Genomic DNA, 22,278 nt, shown 5'->3' on the forward strand with positions numbered 1-22,278 from the left:
TCTTTAAAAGATATGATCAATTTCCAAAAGGCATGTTCTGTTTCAAACTTGAAACACTTGATCGTTATATGTAGGTATTTCTTTTTCAAATAAATTGGATCATTTTTTTTTTTTTATAATCTCGTTTATTTGGAACGGCTCGGACCTTTAGTTTAACGGAGCCAAAATCAAGTTTCTTTTTTTACAATCAAATTCTTAGAACTAAGAGTAGGTAAAGAGACGAATAGAGGAAAGAAATAGTTAAATGCGGAGATCAATAGATTTAAGAAAAAGATATATCTCGAACATATAGTCTAAGTCTATCGCAGCCAACACATCTCTCACTGGAACGTTAGGTGATTTTCCTCGGGCTCTTAAGGAGTTGACTAAGTTCCCTCTGGCGACAAGATGGACCTCACATGACCAAACAAGATGCTCGATGTCGTGGTAACCTTTGCCACAACTACATAGATTGCTGCTAGCAAGATTCACACGATAAAGTAGCGCGTTTAAGGAACAATGATTGGACATGAGTCGAGAAAATACTCGAATAAAATCTCGACTAAGGTCCAACCTATTGAACCATGGTTTAAGGCTTACCTTTGGGATAATCGAGTGGAGCCATCGACCCATCTCATCCTCGTCCCATTTGCGCTGCCAGTTGACAAGAGTGTTTCTTCTGACCAAAAAATAGAATTCATTGAAGGCAATTTGACGCTGATAAATATCGCCTTCAGTTGCACCCACCTTTGCTAGTGAGTCTGCCTTCTCATTGCCCAGTATCGAGCAATGCGAAGGAACCCAGACGAAGGTGATGTTAAAGCAGCGTCTGAATAAAGCACTCAACGTTATCCGTATCTTCTCAAGGAAGTACGGTGAGTGCTTTCCGGGCTTAATTGAACGAATAGCCTCAACAGAGCTAAGACTGTCCGTTACAATGAAGTAGTGTTCAACGGTTCGCGTGGCTATGTTATCCAGTGCCCAATGAATGGCTGCTAATTCAGCGATATAGACGGAGCATGGAGATTGCAGACTATAAGATGCACAGGATATTTGATTGAACACTCCAAACCCAGTACACTCGTTTATAAGAGATCCATCAGTAAAGTACATTTGTTCAGCATTGACGTGTCCATACTTTGCATAAAAAATCCTTGGAACAACGGAGGGACGATGTTGTTCAGGGATCACACGGATTTCATGCTGCATGGACAAATCAAACTGGACAGAGGATATGTCGTAGTCAGGGAGAAAAACACGGATGGAAGAATACGATGAAGGATTAACCTGCATAGACATGAATTCATGATATACAGCCATATATCTTGTTTGAAGATTTTGCTCAAGTAGCTTCTCGAAATTTGCAATCACCAATGGGTTCATGACCTCACACCTGATGAGGAACCGAAGAGACAGTGAATAAAATTGATCTTTCAGGGGAAGTACACCAGCCAAAACTTCGAGACTCATGGTATGCGTTGAGGGCATACAACCCAATGCTATTCGCAGACCTCGATATTGAATACGCTCGAGTTTGATGAGGTGCGTTTTAGCAGCTGATTGAAAACAGAAACTACCATATTCCATCACTGAGAGAATCGTTGTACGGTACAGTTTTATAAGATCTTCTGGATGGGCTCCCCACCAGGTGCCGGTGATTGATCGGAGAAAATTGATTCTTTGTTGGCACTTTCCTTTCAGATACTCAATATGGGCTCTCCAGGTACACTTGGAATCAAACCAAACCCCAAGATACTTGAAACACCTCGATTGAGTGATCGTTCTGCCTAGGAGTTGAAGCTTAGGTTGAGCAGGTCTATGTTTCTTAGAGAAAACAACTATCTCCGTTTTCTGAGGGGAAAACTCAATCCCAAGCCCCAAAGCCCAGGAAGACAATCTGTCTAAATTATCTTGTAAAGGTCTGTGCAGATGAGACTCAGTAGATCCTGTGACAGACACCACGCCGTCATCTGCAAGTTGTCTTAGAGTGCAGCCTTCAGAGAGACAACTGTCGATGTCACTCACGTAAAAGTTGCACAAAAGTGGACTCAAACATGAACCCTGTGGGAGGCCCATGTAAGAGGTTCTGCTAATTGCAATATCTCCGTGAGCAAAGTTCAGATGTTTCTCACAAAGCAAGCTGTATAAGATGTTGTTCAATAGTGGAGGCAGACCTCGGGAGTGTAATTTGTCTGACAAAACCTCTATTGAGACAGCATCAAAGCTCCTTTTATGTCTAGAAACACTGAAGCCATTTGCTCACGTTTCGCATACGCCATTTGTATCTCTGAAGACAGCAAAGCAAGACAATCGTTTGTCCCTTTGCCCCTTCGAAACCCAAATTGAGTATCTGAAAGTAGGCCATTTGTTTCCACCCACTTATCCAATCGGAACAAAATCATTTTCTCCATCAATTTCCGTATACAAGACAACATCGCTATTGGACGGTACGAATTAGGATCAGAAGCTGGTTTTCCGGGCTTTTGGATAGCAATCACTCTCACTTGTCTCCACTCTTGGGGAACAATGTTGTGCTCCAAGAATTGATTAAATAAATTTAACAAGCGAAATTTTGCGGCATCCGGGAGGTTTTTCAACAAGTTAAATTTGATTTTATCAATTCCTGGAGCTGAATTGTTGCAAGAAAGGAGAGCAAGTGAGAATTCAACCATTGAAAAGCTGGAATCCAGATCACACCTATCTGGAGGCACATTCCGGATTATTTTTTGCACAGGTGTAGAATCTGGACAGACTTTCCGTGCGAAGTTAAATATCCACCTATGTGAATATTCTTCACTTTCATTCGTAGATGATCGATTACGCATGCTTCGTGCCACTCTCCACAAGGTACTCAAGGATGTTTCCCGTGATAAACTTCCCACAAAATTCCTCCAATACGCCTTTTTTTCCCTTTTATTAATTTTTTGAACTGATTTTCAAGGGAAACATATGTTTCAAAAAGGGCGAGAGTTCCATGTTTTCGAAAATCTTTAAATGCTTTCGATTTATCCTTATAAAGCTTAGAACACTGTTGGTCCCACCAAGGATTAGGGGGCCTTCTAGGAACAGATGAATCTGGGATGGGTTTTGTTTGAGCACAAAGTGCACTTTCATGTATCAAACGAGAAAGAAAGTGGTACTCTTCTAAAGGAGATAAAACATGCATAGAGTCGATGGCTGTTACTATTTCGTCCGAGTACTTTTTCCAGTCGATGTGTCTTGTAAGGTCATATGTCATATTTATTGTGTTTGAAGAGCTGACCCCATTGGTGATAGTAATTTCGATAGGCAAGTGATCACTACCATTAGGATCATGGACCACCTTCCACTGGCAATCAAATGATAGGGAATTTGAGCAGAGTGAGAGGTCAATTGCGCTTTGTCTTGCAGGAGGTTTAGGTACCCGTGTTTTTTCGCCCGTGTTCAAAACTGTTAAATTGAAACTGTCGCAAATGTCATAGATAAGAGTAGAACGACTATCGTCAATTTGTTCTCCCCAGACAGTTCCATGTGAATTGAAGTCACCCATGATCAACCTTGGCTCAGGAAGCACTGAGCACAGGTCCTCCAAGTGATTTCGATCCACTGCAACCCTCTGAGGCCAGTACAAGCTGACAACGCATAAGTCCTTACCTCTTATAGTTGTATGACATGCAACAGCTTCAATCCCTCCTGATAAAGGAAGGTTGATTCTGTAAAAGGAGTGGCGCTTATTGATCCCCAAAAGCACCCCTCCATACGAATCGTCGCGATCCAAACGGATAATATTAAAATCGTGGAAAGAGATATTAGATTGAGAAGATAGCCATGTTTCGGACAACGCAAAAATATCGCAATGTCATAAAATCAAATAATTTAAAGAATCTAATTTTGGTATAAGACTACGACAATTCCACTGTAAGACAGTGATATCTCCGACCTCTCGAACTAGATTAGCCATCAAGAGAGATAAACCTGAAAAATCAATATTGAGACTTAATTTGGTATTAACGGCAAGATAGTGCTGTCATCTATGACTTGAAACTGGAAAAAGTGATGTTTATTGAAAAAAAATCTAAGTTTATGAATACCAACCTGTTTTTTTCTGATTTAAAATAACCCGAAAATGTTTGATTCATCATTTCACGTCATTTTAATGAATAAAGTAAGTAGTTTGGTAAAGAATTACAGCTCAAATATCAAATTCCTTAGTTCTAGAAGAGCGTCTCTTAAAACACTTTTTTAAAACCTTCGAAAGTCTTTGTAATTCTAGAAAACTCATAAGAATGCAGTAAACTATTCAAATAATTCGTAGAAGCATTATTATTCACTTTTACACAGTAAATTTTTAGAAATAATCTTGTTTTTGTTGAAAAAGCACCCTTTTTCCATAGTTTTGGTCCTCAACGCCAATTGCAACGTCCAAAAAAAGTAAACATATGCTTGATTTATCCGTTAAACAATTCAAAACAATTTATAGAAGAAAATTTTGGTGATTTTCAAACAATCATATTTTAACAAGCAAAACACATAGTGGTGCTATTCTTATTTCGCTCACTGTATTTTCTTACCATTCTCGGAGGTGGCAGTTGCGAGTTGGCGACAATCCAAGATTTTGACCTAAGTCAAATCAAGGCTCTTAAACTTGCCTACCCCATTGGAGATAATATATTCGGGCGTCAGACTCATTTCAGTGATAACGCCCTCAATCTCTACGTTTCGAGAGGGGACAAAAACGCGGTACTCTAAATTGAAAAACTTACTTGCAACAATCTCATTTGCGGCTTTTGAGTTAGCCACAACAACTCGCAGCTTGTTTGGTCTCACTTTGGATATGCTGGTGACGGAGGGCTATCTGGCCAGATCTTTCGTGATCTGAATGACATTAAGAGGTTTTGTCTTGGGCCGGAAAAAAACCACCCATGGACCAGAAACAGATGGGTTTTCAGGATAGACTTTGAGACGAGCGGTCTTACTCGCAGGTGTATCAGACTGCATCTCATCTTCGGGAACAGAATTAGTACCTGAAGGTCCTGCTTTGTCATGAAAACCTGCTGGGTTTGACCCCCCGCCTTCGACCATATTTTATTACGGCCGTAACAAAATATGATTAAAGCTATCTATGTTCGAAATAAAAAGAGAAAAATACTTACAGGACAGAATAAAACGTGAAATATTACAATTTGATTATTTGATTTTTGTTTGTTGGTCCGCGGAACACTGATGCTGACTTGATTCCTTCCACGAGATTTCCTTGGCTCCAATCGACGTGAGATTTGACTGTTACGTCTGGTCTGGGCTCCTGGTGGTAATGCTGCCTTACTTGAGGTGTTTTTAGCAATAACGTTGCTGCTGATGATGTCGTTGATGATTGTGAATCCTCGACTTCGGATAGTGTCTTGGTTGCACGGTCACGGCTAAAAACCTCCGAATTTATTGGTTACAACCAGGCTAGCTCCAAGCTGCCCCGGCGGCACGCTGAACCGGATGTGTTGAGGTGCTTGAAACTGCTTCCTTTTTGGAACTTTTCCAGTTTAATATAAACTTTTCAAAATTTTTACGAGGAAAATTCCAGGACGGAAAAATAAACATGTGTTGTTTAATCAGCACAAGCCTACTAAGTGAAAATTGGATCAATGTTCAATATAATTTAAATTCTAACATTATTTTATGAAAGATTCCCACGAGCTCCATCGAACAAAACGAGAACCAATTTCGAGTCCTGAGATTATAAATGATCTTTTTTATTTCCCCCCAAAGTGACAGTAATTGAACTACCCACCTACTTTCCTTTTGTCCATTTTGAACATCCGCTTCGAATCAACGACTCGTGGAGAATGGGCCATTTTCAAGCAGGGTTTTCAATTTCCATGCAAATACGCAAAGCAGACTTCCGTTGCAGGAAGGGGTTTTCTTTTCAGAAAGTTCACTCTCAAGCCTCGTAACTGGCAATTAATTCAATGACTTGCAGTTCAGGTACCAGAATACTAATTAGGAAAAACAGGAGTTTAAAATTTAATCTAAAAAAATTCTAGAGTTTCTGAAAACTTATGGTTTGTACCTAAAAGCTTACGCAGAGTTCATAAAATCGGGAGAAAACAATAAAAGACGAATTATAAGATCTTTCTCGAAACAAAACATCACATTATTACAGTAAATCAATACTGAAAAACACGTCTCCTACATTAGCATTAGCTAATCAAATGAACAACGCGTATCGAGCTGCCGAAAACCAAATAAGCTCCTTTGGAAATTCTTGCTCATGAAAACATTCGTTCACGATCCGGTAGTAACTTCCGCCGGAAGTTGACTTCTAATTTACATATAAATTGATGTTTCTACAAGACCGTGTGCTGTGACATTTGTTGTCGATATGATAAGTACTTTTAGCAATACCCCGCCTACACCCAATGCAATGTAAGCCAATCGCTGGAGAGTCGTTTGCTGGAGAAAGTGTCTCCCCGTCGAGTCGTCGTCGTAAGACCAGAAGCCCCCCATTTTTTGCGCCGCACAAGTAGCGAATCGAATGTGTCCGTTTTTTTCTCAGAATGACTAAGAAATGGTATAAGAAAAAGGAAACCCAAGTCTGGCTACGAACAGAGTGAAGATTGATTTTCGGTAGCCCAATGCGGGAGTATTTTTTTCGTCCCCAACTACCCAGTAAACCTCACATTACTCTTCGGCCTTGGGTTGAGTTTGTTTCAACTTAGAGTTGATGATAACAGGTTTAATTCAGAATATTACCAAAATCCTTCAAAATCATGGTATAGCAGGAGAAGAAATTACAGCCAGCATTGTTGGGGAGTTGAAAAACATTGCTGACAGCCATAATGATGGCATATAACAAATACAAACATGGATACGAATTTCAAAATACTACAAACAAACATACAAAGTTTAACAAAAAAATAAAAATGAACTTATACATGAACTAAACATAAATAAATTTGAAGCCGTACTATTAACAGAGATTTGGGTAGATCCAAACCATCTCACAACAAAACGCTACAACATCTCAGGATACCATAGCATACTAGCACCACGTGAAGATACTTATGGAGGAGTTGGATTTTATCTATGTGACCAATTTCATTTTACTAGAATTAATTTGACGACATCAGAAAAGTTTGAAACATTAGGGATAAGATTGACTAAATTAGACTTTGTGTTAGTAGTTGTCTATGTCAATCCCCGTATTAATGTCCAAGAACTCAAAACTTCCATGTCAATTTTACTACAAGAACTTAATAACTATAATAAAGTCATCATAGGTGGAGATTTTAATAGTCATCATGAGATATGGGGCTGTGAAACAACTCAAGGAAAAGGTAGAGTAGTACATGAAGCCATTGCCGACTCAAACCTAATATTGCTTAACACAGGTGATAAAACGTTCATACCAGGAATATTTAATCAGAATTTTAGTGCAATTGATCTTTCGATATGTACAGCAAATTTATACAATTCCATTAAATGGTCTACTAAACCCAAATCCTTTGGTGGAAGTGGGCATCTTTTTATAGAAATCTCGGTGGAACTACAGTGGAGAAAAAAAACCAATACATACTATGACAGAAAAGCAATTGGAGAACAAATCGCTCAAATACAACATTGGGAATTTGAAAATCTCCAAGAACTTTCGAGTAAAGCCAGAACGATTATTAAAAACAATAAAAAAACGAGCAACCATATTGCCAAATATTATTGGAGCGATGAATTATCCACTCTATACGAAGAAAAACAAAATGCACTAAAAAAATACCACGCTTGCTGTAATAGTACAAATTTAATCGAATGGAAAAAAACAACAGCCAAATTCCAAAAAGCGAAACTAGATCATATACGAGAAAAATTGAAGGAATTGTCAGCTTCAATAGATCCCCTAAACATGAAGCAAAATTGGAAACTGGTTAGAGGATTAAAAGGATCTCCAGCAATAAATATCAAAAACAATTGCATTAAAGAATATAAACAATTAGCTAACGACTTTTTAATAACGAATTTTGGAGAAAGTAGAAGAGAAAACACAATACAACCTCATAGAGAAACCCGAACTAACATTATAGACTTAGCCAAATTTAAATCTATAATAAACAAAAAACCGAAAAGATCCTCTCCGGGAACAGATCACCTAACATACGACATGTTAAGAGTACTAGATTGGAAAACTCTGACGAAAATTGTTGAATGTCTAAATGAGATGTGGAGAAAGGGATGTCTACAAGACCACCTAAAGGAAATTAAGATTATACCCATTCTAAAGCCAGACAAACCAGCAAACGAGATAACCTCTTTTAGACCAATTGCATTACTCTCTACCTTAACAAAAACATTAAACACAGCGGTACTAGAAGACATAAATAAAACTTTATATTCAAAAAACATTCTCCCTGTTACATCATTTGGTTTCAGGAAAAACATGTCTACAGAAAACTGCGTAACATACGCCACGAATTACATAACGGAGAGCAAAAGACTGGGAATGACAGTAATTGGAGTATTTTTTGACTTCAAAAATGCTTTCAATTCCATCGATGTCAGCCAACTGAGAAACGTAATGACGACAAACAATTTTAGTCCTGATAGCGTAACATGGATATTTAATTTTCTAGTGAATAGAAAAACTATCATCCAGACAGAAGAAGGACTAGTGGAACATGTAGTTTCTAGTGGACTTCCGCAGGGAGATGTTTTATCCCCAACCCTTTTCAACATTTATACCTCAAGCCTTCATGAAACAAATCTCGACCCTAATGAAGCTACCCTCCAGTTTGCAGATGATTTTCTCAAATTGGTTAGATCGAAAAACGAAAATCATGCAATAATAAAAATGCAAGACAAAATAGAAGTATTTGTTAGAAAAGCCTCAAGACTAGGACTCGTTATCAACTGTGCAAAAACCAAAGCTATGATATTTAAAAACAGTGCAAAAGTTCTAGATCTTAAAATAAACGGAGAAACATTAGAGACAGTTAGAAGCTATAAGTACCTAGGTATAACCCTAGACCAAACATTAAGATACGGCATACACATAAAAACAATGATTGATAAAATACATGACAGACAGAAAATGCTCAAAGTCATCGGAAGCATAAAAAGTGGAGCAAACCCTAAAGTTATGATGCTATTCTACAAAGCTCTGTATGGAGGATTTCTAAACTACGGTTCAGTATTCTACGGAGGGGCAAGTAAGACAAACATAGAAAAACTAGAAGTGACAAATAGACAATGTCTTAGAATTGCCACAGGTTGTTCTAAATCAACACCTATAAATACGTTAGCAGCAATAGCAGGAGAAGGTCCCCTATACCTGAAAAGGATCTATCTAGCGAAAAAACGAATCCTACAACACATTTTCCGAAACGATTTGATCGCACAACAATTACAAAGTTTAGAACAACACAGTGTAAATGCCAGAAAACAATACACCTTTTTAGAACAAATTTACCTAGATTATAAAAACGATTTTCAACAACTATATTTGAAACACACAATGAACAATGAGATAACCAACGGTTCAGTATTGGATCAAATACCACAAACACAAATAAGAAAAAAACAACAATCAGCAGAAGTAATGAGAAAAGAAGTAATACATATGTTGAACACACATTACCCTACATACATTAAAATTTATACAGATGCATCAAAACACGGTAATAAATGCGGAATAGGAATCTTCGAAGACGAAAACAATAGAAAAACTAGCATGCAACTGGACAACGAAGTTTCTATAACCACAGCTGAATTAATAGCCATAAAAACAGCACTAGAAAACATCAACTCAGAAACAACAAATAGAACAGTTATTCTCACTGATTCTCAAGCATCTTGTGCAATAATAAAACAGCAATTAGATTCAAAAGAGTTTGACGAACTGACTTTCGAAATAGTAAAACAAGCTGAATCAAAAAAATCTACTATACAATGGATACCAGCTCACATACAAATTCAAGGAAACGAAAAAGCAGACACTGCAGCCAAAGAAGGATTAACAAGCCCATGCATTTTGGTAAATAAATCACGGTTCAGTGACAAGACACTGAAAGCGAAAAATGAATGGATCAATTCAATCGATAGATGGTACAAAGATTATGTCAACGTAAATCAAAAAGGATCGAAATTTTACAGATTCCAGTCATCCTTTAATTAGAGACCTTGGTACTGGAATAGTAAATTAAAAAACACTCAAATACGTACTATGAATCGAATATTGAGTGGTCATGATTACTCTCCCTACTGGCTCGGAATAATGAAAGTTCGTGAAACAACTTATTGTGATCTTTGTGAACAGCCATTCACAACCGAACATATTATTCTGAATTGTATAAAGTTTAACCATCTCCGCAACTACCACGATTGGGATAGGTTTACAAACCTTCTCGAAATATTCCGAGATTTCGATGAAAACCGGATGAAAGAGGTACTATCTTTCTTGGATAGAACGAAACTAAAAATTTAAAAATAATTGGCAACACTTAAATCGCGCTAAAAGCAGTCAAGTCAAGTTAGTGGTGTTATAGAGTACCATTCTCTGGCCATATCGTCAAAACGAAGAAGAAGAAGAAGAAGAAGAGTTTGTTTTTTTTATCGCCCGCCACCAACTTCTGACGTCCTTCTGCATTTAAATAACGACATTATTTGGATCGCCGCCCTTGCCATCAGCAAAGGATGGACAAACCGAAACCATGATTGTAGTTGGATTTTAAATGGAGTCATTACCGCCTTAAATTGGCTCCCTGGGAAATAAAAAAACAGCGTTGTACTTTTTTTTTGTATTTTTCATTGAGCGGTTGCACCATTCAGTAGGCAAGATCTAAATAAGAAATATTGAATTATAATAATTTTGTTGTTTTTTTTAAACTAATAATTTTCATTTATAAAGTTTGTAAATGTTTTTTTTTCTGATTTTCTGAAAATCAGGGGTTTAAAAACTTTGGTCCATGTTGATAGCTTTTTCGTTCTAACAATATTTATAATTAAATTTTTTTTATTTCGATTATAGTCGTTTAAACATCTTTATGTCATTCGCGACTTATATCAACGATGCAATTGGCGGAGAGTTATTGAAAAACTTATCCGGTACAACTGTTATCAAAGTTTACTCTTTGGCTCAAACTCACGGACATCGGCTCAGGAAGCAACTGACTTGTCAACTGAGCTATATCACAAGCCCTAAATAAATAAATGTATTATAAACATTGTACGACTTACTTCGAAATTCATTTTAATCTACATTCCGATTGCTCCGCAATCTTTTTTTTCCAATAGGCTTCATATCTCGCGTGAACTTTCATTACGTCGAATGAAACATCTTAAGAATTCACAGAAAACTACCGCAAAAGTTATCAAAATATCTTTAGACTTTGTATTTTACATATAGAATATGTTGTCTAAACTACCAATATTCTAAATGGAAAAATGTTGCGACTAGCTTATGTCAGTTTTTCTGTTTTTTATAATAAAACTGTTTGTTTACATTTTGTTTCATACGACATAATGAAAGCTCACACGATATATATTGAATTTTTTTTAGCATCGGAGGTATAGGAAGAAAATATTCAAGTAAAACCCAAAAATAGCGGCTTTTTCCGAAGGATATTCCTTTTCCAAACAAAGCTTCGAATAAAAAATCTCTTACAACTTAGTGTCATTTTAAAAATCTGATAAAATCATCCGTTCATTTGGAATTTAGAGGAAATTTTCTACATCCAAACAATTCGATTTGTTTTTAAATATTATTAACTCTGAAGTGCCTTTCAGTGATAAAGGATGTCCACGATGAAACTGCCACACACAAAATTGATTCGCAAAATTTGTGTTTTCATTCGATTGTCATTAAATTTCCGGGAATTGAAAAATAATTATTAAACTTCATTTTACCATTTTACTCGTATTTTATTTACAGTCCATACGCAAATGCCCGCACTTTGGCCTTAACCCCGGCTATTAGATTCTGCACAACCTGTGAAATAACCTTTAGTTGCACGTAAACCCATACTTTCTTCAGCTCCTCGACTGTCTTCACTACCTCAGGTCGTTTAAGAAGGTGCTGCTTCAAAATCGCCCAGTACTTCTCGATGGGGCGGAGCTACGGAGTATTGCGAGAGTTGAATCTTTTCGGCACGAAATTTATTTTATTGCCGGCATACCACTTCAGCACGTCCTTGGAGTAGTGTCACGAGGTCAAATCCAGCCAGAAGATTATTGGGACGTTGTGGGCCTTCAGGAGAGAAACCAGCCGCTTCTGGAAGCACTCTCTCATGTACACCTGTTCGTTCATCGTGTCCTGGGTCACGGAAGTTGCACTCCGCTTCCCGCAAGTGCAGATGGCTTGCCAAACCAGGAATTTATTCGCAAATTTGGACATCTTCCGAGTACGGACATGCTCCGGAACGCTGAACTTATCCTTGGCCGTGAAAAACAGGTTGCCGGGGATCTGTTTGAAGTCGGCCTTAACATATGTTTCGTCGTCCATGATGCAGCATTTAACTTCCGTCAGCATGTTGAGGTACAGCTTCCTGGCACGGGTTTTGGCGGATTTTTTCTACTTCTCGTCGCGATTAGGGACTTTTTGTACCTTGAACGTTCGAAGCTCAGCCTTAGTTTAGGCTTTCTGGACAAAACATCGGCTTAGGTGCAGCTTCTTAGCCACATCCCGAACCGAGGCGTTCGGGTTTCGGTTGAAGGCTTCGGAAGTACGGAATAATTTTTCCTTCACTTCTGGGCTTCCGATCGGTAGTCAATCGTTCTTCGAACCGCTTAATCACTCGCGACACCGTGGAATTCGCGATTCCCATAGTTTTAGCGATGGAACGATGCGAGAGATCCTTGTTCTCGTGATGAATGCGCAAGATTTTATCACGCACGAGCTGTTCTTTCGACTCCATTTCCGCGAGTTTTGATCACAGGACTTTAAAACTTGCAGCATGTAAACAATACACTAGGAACTAAATCCACCCAAATTTTCACTGAATTGTACCCAACGGTTAAAAAGTTAGAGCAACTTCATAGTGTGGCAATATCATCGTGGACACCCTTCACAAGACAAATATCGTTTTATCGATATTCGCGTTCTTTTACATTGGATTGTAATGAAAATTTGCCCATGAGTGTTTTGAGGGATAGGCATTTAATTCCAGGAAGCAGATTCTCTGTAAGAGGTCGGCAGAAGGGGTCGTCCATGCAACACAAATACTGTTTTAGTGATATTGACAATAATGTACATTACCTACCTACCTAAGGGTCCAGCGCCGATTGACCGACACATAGAGCTGAGATAAAAGATCTCCACTGCTGGCGATCCGGAGCCAGCGTTTTCTCTTGCTGCCAGCCAAGGTTCTCGTCAACTGTGCGGATGTCAGCGGCTAGACTTCGCCGCCACGAGCTTTTGGGCCTGCCTCTTCTTCGATGCCCATCTGGATTCCAGTCAAGCGCCTCTCTGCAAATCTCGTTTTCATCTCTTCGCAGCGTGTGCCCAATCCATCTCCACTTACGTTCCCGAATCTCGATTTCTAGCGCCTTTTGATGACACCGGCGATGAAGTTCAACGTTTGAGATCCAGTTGCCAGGCCACCAAGCGCGGATGATGTTCCGCAGGCAGCGATTCACAAAAACTTGCAGTTTTCGCGTCGTCACCGCATATGTGCACCAAGTTTCACACCCGTACAGCAATACGGATTTGACGTTTGAGTTGAAGATTCGGATCTTAGTTCGTAGAGAGATCTGGCGTGAGCGCCAGATGTTTCGGAGACTCGCAAACGCAAATCGGGCTTTTCTGATCCGGGTTTTCGATGTCCTTCTTGGCACCACCATCAGGCGTAATCTGGCTACCAAGATACTGGAAGCACTCCACTGTCTCAACCTGTTGTCCAGCTACCACGAAATTGGAACAATTTTCTGTGTTGATTTCCATCGACTTGGTCTTTCCGACATTGATTTTGAGACCTGCTGCCTTGGAGCTTTCGGTGAAGTCGTCGAGTTTGCTCTGCACTTCTTATTGTGTTTGGGCGAGCAAAACAATATCGTCTGCCAGGTCAAGGTCGTTCAGTTGCTCAATCGCTGAAAGATTCCACGGCAATCCTCGGTTTGGTCTACAGTCAATCGATCCAGTCAAGATCTCATCCATTACGATGAGAAAAAGCAGCGGTGACAAAATACATCCTTGTCTCACTCCAGCAGTTACCGGCATTGGTTCGGAAAAGACACCGTCGTGCAAGACCTTGCACGAAAATGCCTTGTACTGTGCTTCGATGAGATGGACTAGTTTCTCTGGGACCCCTCGTCGTCTAAGAGCAGCCCAGATGTTTTCGTGGTTCAGTCGGTCAAATGCTTTTTCGAAATCAACGAACACCAGCAGAAGAGAGTCCTGGAATTCGTTGATTTGTTCCAGTATTATTCGTAGCGTTGTGATGTGGTCCACACATGATCGTCCGGATCGGAATCCAGCTTGTTGCCGTCGGAGTGTAGCGTCGATTTTCTCCTGGATCCTGTTCAGGATCACTTTGCAGAGTACTTTGAGGGTTGTACAGATCAAAGTTATGCCACGCCAGTTACCGCATTCTGTTAGGTCTCCTTTCTTCGGGACCTTTACGAGGATACCCTGCATCCAGTCGGCCGGGAATGTTGCAGTGTCCCAAATGTCAGCGAAAAGACGGTGCAACATTTGTGCTGACAAGGCAGGGTCAGCTTTGAGCATTTCAGCAGGAATGCAATCGATTCCAGGCGCTTTGTTGGATTTCATGTCCTTGATTGCATGTCCTTGATTGAATGTACATTGGATTGTGATAAAAATTTGCACATGGGAGTTTTGAGAGACGAGCAATCGATTTAAGGTATCAAATTTTGTGTAAAGGGCCAACAAAAGGGATCGTCGGCTACACAAATACCATTTTAGTGATATTGACGATATTGTACATTGGATTGAGATGAAAATTTGCACACGGGGGTCACTAATCGGACGGCAATCAATTTCAGGTATAACGTTTTATGTAAGGCGTCGTCCATATTACCTGTTCACTGTTTTTTGTGATATTGACGTTATCGTACATTGAAATGGAATGAACATTTGTGTATGTGGGCTTAAAGACATGGGCAAATACATATATCGATGCAGCGAAATAAGTTCATTAACATGAACCAGCTATCATTTTCATGACATTTTTGTGGAAATCACCGGAATGAAGTATTCATTTGGAACGCGAGATAAACACATTGAAAGCACTCTGAAATGTGCAGAATTGTGCGCTGGAACGGGCAGAAATTCACCAGATGTGCAGCAAAATTCATCAGATGTGCGGCAGAATTCATCAAGTGTGAACAAAATTCACCAAGTGTGCGGCAGAATTCATCAAATGTGCAGAAAATTCACCAGATTTGCATTCCATCTTTTTGATTTCCCATTTACATGGGATTCGATGAATACTTCATACCTGTGGGGCTATTTACATTCGTCAGTCCTCTACAACGGGACTTATAGAGATTAATACTCATTTGTTTTTAAGTTCTCTGGCCAAATTTAAACATTTGATCAAAAAATTAAATTTTATTAAAAAATAAAAATACAAAGAAACACAAATACAAAAGAAAAGAAATAATTAAGGCTTTTGAAAGGAAATTTTAACATTTTTAACTGTTTTTTTACGTTTCGGCATACTGAACTTCTGCCATCTTCAGAAAAACTGTATTTGAAATAGATAGAAAGTAATAAATTTTACAATATTTTCAAAAAACTATTTGTTATGCACGCTATCTTGAAATTCACGTCTTTTTTTGTCGCGTGTTGTGAATTTCGAGATAGTGTGCATTGGAAATAGTTTTTTTTTGAAAATATTGTAAAATTTATTACTTTTTATCGATTTTAAATACAGTTTTTTCTGAAGATGTTTACTACTTTAGTTCAGTAGACCGAAACGTAAAAAACAGCAGTTTTAATTTCACCACACCCTACACAGTAAACGAAAATTACCGAGTTCGGTAATTTTTTTACCGAAATCCTAACATGTGTAAATCGTTAAACTGTTCGGTAATTTTTTCGGTAAAAATAAACGAACATCGGTAAATGAAGAATCGATGTACCGATGTTCGTTTATTTTTTACCGAAAAAATTACTGAACAGTTTAATGATTTACACATGTTAGGATTTCGGTAAAAAAAATTACCGAACTCGGTAATTTTCATTTACTGTGTAGGTAATTCTTCATAAAGCTTAGCTTAGAGTCACTCGAATGTGCATTATTTCAATTTTTCAATCTATGCATGGATACATACACCTCATGGCCGTAGGAACGGGGGGGGGGGGGGGGGGTGGTTTCGGGGATTAAACCCCCCCATGAGGGTCCAAAAAAGGAAGCGAGGTATTCTACTCTACACTCAAAATTTTAAATTATCACCAATTTATGATAAATAATAGACCAAAGATATTCAAGAGTAACTATCAGAACTAAAAACTAATACAAAAACCTCAAAAACCCATTTCAAGTTCAAAATTCTGCTACAGTTTTTAAAAAATTTCTAACTTGTTCATAGAATAAGGTTGTAACATTTTTTTTCAGCACGTATCTGGGCTGTTTTATATAAATACCTGGAAAACCCCGGGTATTTGATTTCAAAACTTTTCGACCAAGTCCAGGAAAAACCGAGCAAATTTGGTCAAAACCTAGAAATTGCTCATCACAAATCTAGAAAAAAAAACTTGAAAAGCTTTCATGATAATTTTTTGCAACTTGCTGCAAATATTTAAGACGCATAAATAAATAAAAATTACAACACAAATTTGATTTGAGAATAAAAATGAGAACAAATCCGGGCAAAATCCGGGCTTTTCCAATGAAACCTGGGCAAACGGGTCGGACCAGACTTTTCCCAAACTTTATATTAAACATCCGGGCCAATCCGGTTAAAACCGGGCAATTTGGCAACCTTATCATAGAAATTTCGGTCTGAATATTAAACTTTAAACTAAACCCATTTTGGAGGTTCTGGTTCCTATAACCAAAATTGTATTTCTACATATTTTCGGGTTTCTGATTTTGTATATAGTTTAGGATTCTTGATTTTCAGTTCGAATAATCATAAGAAATTAGGAATGGAAAGCTGCATGAAAAAAACGATGAATTTTGCTTTTTATTCAAATTCAAAGTTTTTAAACTTTATTCTTATACAAAATTTAAACATTTATAGCTCTTAAGTGGCGATCCAAAATTGAAAACTTAGACTCAGATTCATCATTTGAAATTAACATCCTTATTCAGATTCACAAAACAGATTAAAAATAAACAATTGAAATAATGAATTAAGATTAAACCAGCACTACAGAATTTATATTAAAGATTCATGAATGAGGGCTCTTAAACTTGGCTCATAAAAATTTGATCTGGAATTAAGATTCTTAAAATGTCTTTTTTACATTTCAGAAATCTTATAGAGATTCTGAAACAGATTCAAAGTTCAATTTTGTAAATCAGGTTCAGAATTCAGGATTAAAAATCAGAAAAAGATTAAGCTTGTGAATGAGTTTTTCAATCATCATAAAATAACAAATATAAAGTTTTTTTTTTTATTTTGATCACCGCACTTTCTCCACTTGATCCTTTTCCTTTCTTTATCTTTTTTTTGTATGAAGTAGAATTTGAGTTAATTTTCTAAGTTTTGTTTTATGCAAAATATCTCAAATTAAATTGAAAAAAAAATCATCTAAATAATTTTTATTATGCAATTGATTCTTCATAAAAATATTTTCTGTTAAAGAAATATGTACCTGATCTTCACCTAAAATATTTATCTGCACAAAATCCTATATTTTCTCAGTTAATTGCTTAGTACTATTTCAGGAATTGCAGTTTTTTAAGCCAAAATTCAAAATAAAGTAATAACTTTATTTCAAGTTTACATCAAGAAAATCAATCCAAAATTATTTGTATCTCTTACGGTCTCTTGAGAAAATTTTATTTATTTTCATCAAAGGTTAGAAACTTGGAACTTTCAAAAGAGTTTGGAAGATTGGACTTGTTTGATTTGAGTATAGAATAAGCTTTTTAAAGAAATTGAAAGCTTCCCTTAAAAGAACTTATGTTATGCTCAAATCAAATAACTTTGTTCTACAAGACTCTTAGACAAATTCAAAAATTTAAACCATCGTTGAAAGCAAATTCCATATTTTGTTTCTAAGGGTTTCATTATAAAAATTTAGCATACCTTTTAGGCTAAGGACCACTTTTCTAAAGTTACGATTTATTACGAAATCTATCAATGAGTACTTAAAAATAAATAATCATATAGATACAAACATAATTCGTTTTAAATTTTTCTTGTATTCGTGATTTGTTGGGATAAAAATCATTGGTAAAAATCAGTCACCAAAACCCCCCCCCCCATGAGTCGGTTCTTCCTACGGCCCTGATACACCTCTTACTAAACCCACTAATACATAAGTTTTATATTTGTTCCGATGATAGACCGAATATTCGGCAGGCCAAATATCACCTTAATTTCGTTAGCCCGAATATTCGGCTTACCGACTAAGTATTCGGCTTCCGAATTGTCGTCAATGTTTTCTTCCTTATACCGTATAATAACGGTACTTCTGGGCAATTTCAGCTGTATAGCTAGCTAGCCTATATGGATTTTTTTCAAATTACTGTGCATATTTTTTCCCATCTTTCGGCTTCCATGCTGATTGTTTACAAAGTACAGTACAGTAAGATACATATGTATGTGAAGCTGACAACATTCCCAACTCCCAACACTTAGGCGCCAAGAACTTCCAAATCCGTCCACCAGAAGTACCACAATATGGGCAAAAGTATGTTCCAATTCTAATTGAAACAAGCTTTATTCAACCGTTTGCCGAAATTTATTTATCAGAAAAGCATCTGTTTTGAGTGTTTATGCATATTTTCTTTTGAAGCTACATGGTGTACACTGCAGGTATGAGGTAACTGCTCCGCTTACTATAATATTATTACAGCAATATCAAATATATAGTTCGACAAAAACTAGTGTGAAGATATTACAATGTTTTCAAAATTTCAGTTTATCATTGTGAGACCTTAAATAGCACGAAAGCCAAACCATTGGAAAGAGTCACAAATACACAAAAAAATTAAACCTACCTAAAAACGAAGTTGTTTAGTTGGAAATACTTGTAAAATTTTTCTGTTATCAAGTATTCAAAGTGAAACAATAACTCTTTATCTAGAAGAACGATTTCATAGTGTTTTTTTCTGAAATACCGTAATTTTCTTTATTTGGCCAATAAATTTGTCTAGGGTTAATCAAACGGAAAGTACGAGAACCAAGCCCACAAATTTGGCCACTTCAGACAAATGCTGTTTTGAATTATTTTCTCGAACAGTTAGTTCTTTGTAAAGGGTAAAAAACTCGGGAAAACAACCACAAAAGACCAACGAAGAATGGGCAATAATTTAAAATCTTCTTTGCAAAGTGGTAAGCTCAAGTATACTGCGCGCACATTCGCTGGGAGGAAAGTGTCATCCCAGGTTCACTCGCCGTTTATTTTTGGTTTTCCGGTGAAATTGCAGAAATAAACTTTCGCTGAATCCACATGGCATTTTTTCTCGCTATGGTTCCACTTATTCATTTTCCCAAACCTGATGGACCTCCCTTGGGAATCAAACGGAACTGGGAAAATGGCGATGCAAAAAAAACACACACAAGAAACTGTTCCGCCTCGATGCATTGCGATCCCCAAGAAAAGAGAGAAGGAGGTCGAAAAAAAAAAGAATATAACCTAACCGAAATTGGGGAAAATTCAGCTAAGCAGGAAAAAAATCAACGCTCCCCAAAATGACATTATTTCCGAGTCAATTATTCTTGTTACCACCGCACAATGGGATTTAGTCGTGTATAAAAAATCAATTTTCAATCGATTTGGTAAAAGCAGCTGTGCTTGTTATAAAATAACTCAAAATATTTTTTAGTTTGAGTCAGAAAAATAGCTTTTTTTAACAGATTTTTTTAAAAATAAACTTACCACATGTTCGATTGAATCTCATTGTGATGGAAAACAGCTCAAGTCACCCAGCCCGGGAAGAGTCCCGATTTCTCAATGGAAGTGAAAATCCCACAAAGGAACAACGGTGACGGAAATGGATTTAACCGTTCGAAGTGCACTCCCCGAGCTCCCGGAAGGCTGGGAAGCCAGAAAACTGGAACAGGAAGTCTCGTCAAACAATGCCATCATCTGCTGCTGATGCGATGTGATTTGGAAGGGGGGCAGCGCGATACCCAAAAAGCAAAAACGAAGCCTAATTTAACCGAAACTGATTTGATTGGTGATGGCGAAGCGGAATGAGGCTGCCTCTGCATTAATTCTGATTCGGTAAAGTGGGAAAAAAGAAAATCATTTCGACAGCTATCGCCTTTGTCAGAAGTCATGAATGACGGTGTGGTGTGACGACTTAGTTCTTGGTTGGGTGGCACTTTTCCTCGAGTCAGTCATTTGCCAAAGTGAAAAATGAGCGTATCAATAAACGTCAATCTCGAGCAGCAAATTCTCGAAAGCAATGTATAGCATAGATTTGCCATTTGAATATTTTATGTGTTTTTAACGAAACCTGTCCTTTTACTGTTGATTAATCTCCTGAAATAAAATAATTTTATACTCATGGGTTTTTTTTTTTAAATTTCCAATTAAATTGAGTGAACCAACGCAGATCAATAGTCAAAAAATTAAGCTCAAGCACCGTCCCGATAAAAGTTTCAAGATCATTGGAGAATTGTGATGAATGCAAGTCGTTATTTTTCTGTATTTAAATATTCACTGCTAGTTAAGCCTAGTTGGATAGATTTGAATAGAGTCTTAGCACTTTTCATTTTAAAAAAAATCGGATTATTCATACATCCAGAATGAATAGAAAAGTTTCGCTCAAAGCGGGAATTCAAATTCCTGAAGGGATACATATTGAGATTTATGAAAATTCCTGACTATCTAAATATATCTTTCGATGTTTTTGGGATGTCCAACAGGAGAGATGATGTAAATTGAACAAAAAAATTTTAGTAATGCAACCCGAAATGAAATAAATCTAATTTTGCGAAAAAAAAGCCCAAACTCAGTTTTTTTAAATCAGTTTATTGACAAAAATGACAAAAATGACAAAAATGACAAAAATGACAAAAATGACAAAAATGACAAAAATGACAAAAATGACAAAAATGACAAAAATGACAAAAATGACAAAAATGACAAAAATGACAAAAATGACAAAAATGACAAAAATGACAAAAATGACAAAAATGACAAAAATGACAAAAATGACAAAAATGACAAAAATGACAAAAATGACAAAAATGACAAAAATGACAAAAATGACAAAAATGACAAAAATGACAAAAATGACAAAAATGACAAAGATGACAAAAATGACAAAGACGACAAAAATTACAAAAATTACAAAAATGACGAAACATTAATAAATTCACACCCTTAGTTTTTTCAAATTATATTCACAGATTGTACCATATAAATGAAGTGTTTTGGAATAATTTAGGAATGCCTTTTTTTCTCGTATATTACTTATGACTCAATAACTAAATTTGAAAACCTCCCTTGAGTGATTTCTTCACATGGCTCTGCAATAGGCTATTATTATTCATTTATCAGGAAATATACAGAGTGATACTTTTTTTCTTTTTTCTCAGAATATTTTTTTCCAAAATTTGTACTACCTCGCAAATAATTCAGAAAAATTTCTCTTGTAAGTATTCTTCGCCCAATCTATTTGGCCCCTCATGGAACGATGAAATCTAGCACCTCTGAAAGCATTCGGCAATAATTGTAATGCTCTAGTTCAATTTACTTCTTCGATTGATGCATGTAAGTACGTTCGTCGTAGCACATTGATCAGATTTCTTTGGAATTCAAACCTACACATGCCGAAAGAATCACAATCACATAATTTGGTATCGAAAACATGGCAAGGAACTGAGCAATTTTCTTGCTCCTAATCGAAATGGACCCCATCCCCGACAGGTTTTGGTAGAGATTTTGTTTTTGTGCAATTTTTCTATGACTCAAAACATCATGCTGGAGCTATAGACACAGGTTACGTATTTCTTTCTACATCTCCAGCATGGCGTCATCGTTGCCTAACGATAGTCATTTTTCGAAAAGCACCAGATGCTGCCCTGTGGAATTTACTAGCCAGGGATCCTTTTGGATACAATATGCTCGGTATCCAGGAATTACACTCAGCAGCAGCAGCAGGGGAGCATTTTTGTCGGGAACAGGGGGATGGCTTATTTTGAGCAGCAGCACCGAGAAGCAAAATCGGAACAGGCCCGGTCTAAGACAGTATT

General features: G+C 37.2%; 1 protein-coding gene across 1 annotated transcript in view; it reads right to left on the minus strand.

Moving 5' to 3' along the window:
* Positions 1 to 22,278, minus strand: part of LOC129748146 (uncharacterized) — a 96,755-nt gene that overhangs the window by 64,734 nt on the left and 9,743 nt on the right. The window lies entirely within an intron of this gene.

This window comes from Uranotaenia lowii, chromosome 2 (assembly GCF_029784155.1).
Source record: "Uranotaenia lowii strain MFRU-FL chromosome 2, ASM2978415v1, whole genome shotgun sequence".
Classification (NCBI taxonomy): Eukaryota; Metazoa; Arthropoda; class Insecta; order Diptera; family Culicidae; genus Uranotaenia; species Uranotaenia lowii.